At 38.6% G+C, this 2,727-nt stretch overlaps 1 non-coding gene across 1 annotated transcript; it reads right to left on the bottom strand.

The window, feature by feature from the left end:
* Positions 1 to 415: 415 nt before the first annotated feature.
* Positions 416 to 606, bottom strand: LOC142443878 (U2 spliceosomal RNA). The gene has a single exon (XR_012783606.1). It is a non-coding gene; the product is annotated as a U2 spliceosomal RNA (small nuclear RNA).
* Between the last annotated feature and the right edge of the window lie 2,121 nt (positions 607 to 2,727).

Below are 2,727 nucleotides of genomic sequence, written 5' to 3' on the forward strand. Positions count from 1 at the left end.
TGAAAAAGCAGAATTTGGACTCACAATGAAAAGTGGTCAGCGATCATCAGGCAACCACGGAAAAAAATAACTTAAAAGACTTTTGACAGAGGACAATTTCTATTGGACACTGAGATAGAATGAATTTCTCTGCCATGGGAATGTGTTCCTTATCAACTCTGAAAGAAAGCATATTGCAATTTAAAAACCAGCAACAACAGTTTCTTCCCTCTTTTCTCTTGTCCCAAGTCTTAGTCTGCTTCTTAACTTATGTCTATTTGTCTAAGCGTTTTACTATGCTGCTCTCAGTTTCCAGCATAATTGATAAAGTGACCAATGGGGAAGATCGGTGGGGGGTGGGGGAGGTTCTTGGGTCCTTGAATAAAAATTTGGTCTATATGGAGCAACAAAAATTTTCTTTCTTTTTTTTTTTTTTTTTTGGTGCACCGTTCCTGGAAGCACTGCAATACCAGGTCGATGCATGGAGGGGACGGAGCAAGCTCCTATTCCAACTCCCTGCTCCAAAAATCCATTTAATATATTGTCCTCTGATAGAGAACGTATCAGATATTAAACTGATAAGAACAGATACTACACTTGATCTTAGCCAAAAGGCCAAGAAGCGATCATAGAATGCAAAAACAGTATTGTAATATATTTTTTCAAATTTCAACATAAGTACAATTTACAAATATAACACATTAAAATTATGTATAGTATTATTTTTTTCATGGACATATTTCTCATTTGATTGAAGTTTTTGAGTAGATTGCTGTCGTTGTTTAAAAGGTCATGAAATTTATCCCAAGAATTTGTAAAATTATGTCACACATGAAATTGCTTTCAAAGTCTCAACACTTAATTGTGATTTTTCTGATGTACACACTTTATTTAACATAGAAAAAACACATTCAGTCGCAGCATTAGTGCCTGGTAAGGACAGCAGGTATTTCACAATTTTTAGTGCATTATTGTATGGAACATGGTTTGTTTCAAAATGATGAAATATTTCTAACCATTTGTTCTCTATTATGAGTTTTGCTGATGCCCAAGGTTTAACCTTTTCCTTATCAATATATTTTTAATAATTATACCTCATTAAAAAGATCATTTTCAGAAATAATACTATATGGGAAATTTTGAGTAATATGATCGAATGATTTTTGCACATAATTCCATTTAAGTTCTTGTTTTAATGAAACCCAATGAAAATGTTCAATATAATTATAATGTACTGTCCACTCTTCTAAATAATCCATGCAGTTACTATAGAACTTTTCAGCGTGATTCATGATATCTGCACGATTTATTGCACCGTGCTCTTCTAGCTGGCTTATACTATTATGGATTGTTAACGGAAGAAAAATATTCTCTAACTGCTCTTGCCACTGAAATTCTAAATTATTAACTTCATTTGCTACTTCGATTACCAAAATTTTGTCACCTTTAATAAGTTTTATAGTATTTTGAAAAAGAGCTGCTTGATTGTGTGAAAACTCTAGCCAAATGTTTGAAGATTCCTTTTTAAAAAATTCTTCTAAAATTCTAGGACATTTATCCTGTGATAGAAAGTAAGATTTCAAAGGATCATATATTTTCAAAATTCTTTTGACAGAGGGCCAAACAGCTAACCAGCACGTTTTACTGTATCCAAGTATTTTCAGATATTCGACTTCCGCAGTTTCACAAAACCCTTTAAGCATTTTAATGTGCACATCGTATATATAGCAATAAGAATATATTATATATATATTTACATATTTTAGGGGCTCATACAACTCTTATCACAATCCATACATATACATACATCAATTGTATAAAGCTATAAAGCACATCTATACATTCTTTGCCCTAATCACTTTCAAAGCATTTGCTCTCCACTTAAGCCCTTTGCATCAAGTCCTCTTTTTTCCCCTTCCCTCCCTGCTCCCGCCTCCCTCAAGAGCCCTTGATAATTTATAGATTGTTATTTTGTCATATCTTGCCCTATCCGGAGTCTCCCTTCCCCCCCTTCTCAGCTGTCCCTCTCCCAGGGAGGAGGTCACATGTGGATCCTTGTAATCAGTTCCCCCTTTCCAAGCCACTCATCCTCCACTCTCCCAGCATTGCCCCTCACACCCCGGTCCTGAAGGTATCTTCCACCCTGGATTCCCTGTGCCTCCAGCTCCCATATGCACCAGTGTACAACCTCTGCCCTATCCAGTCCTGCAAGGTAGAATTCGGATCATGGTAGTTGGGGGGAGGAAGCATGCAGGATCTGGGGGAAAGCTGTGTTCTTCATCGGTACTACATCACACCCTGACTCCTCTCCTAACCCCCTCTATGAGGGAATCTCCAGTGGCCGACAAATGGGCCTTGGGTCTCCACTCTGCACATCCCCCTTCATTCACCATGGTGTGTGTATGTGTGTATATTCTTTTTTTTTTTTGCATGTTGCCTTATACCTGGTCCCTTTGGCACCTTGTGATCGCACATGTGGGCATTGTTGCTTTTGAGCTAGATGGCCGCTTGTTTATCTTCAAGCCTTTAAGACCCCAGACGCTTTAAGGTGATTCTGTTAGGTAGCTTAGCCTAGGAAATTGGGAAGTCCATTTACGCATGCCCAGGAGAGCCAGCAAAAGACAAAAGCTGGATTTTCCCGCTGGTGGGCTTGGATGGGCGTTACACCTGGAGCAGCCCACCTGGGCTGGGTGATTGCAATTCAGCCAATGGAATCGACCTGGGGTCGTTCACCACACCTCCCCCAGG

Source organism: Tenrec ecaudatus, chromosome 3 (assembly GCF_050624435.1).
Source record: "Tenrec ecaudatus isolate mTenEca1 chromosome 3, mTenEca1.hap1, whole genome shotgun sequence".
Lineage (NCBI taxonomy): Eukaryota > Metazoa > Chordata > Mammalia > Afrosoricida > Tenrecidae > Tenrec > Tenrec ecaudatus.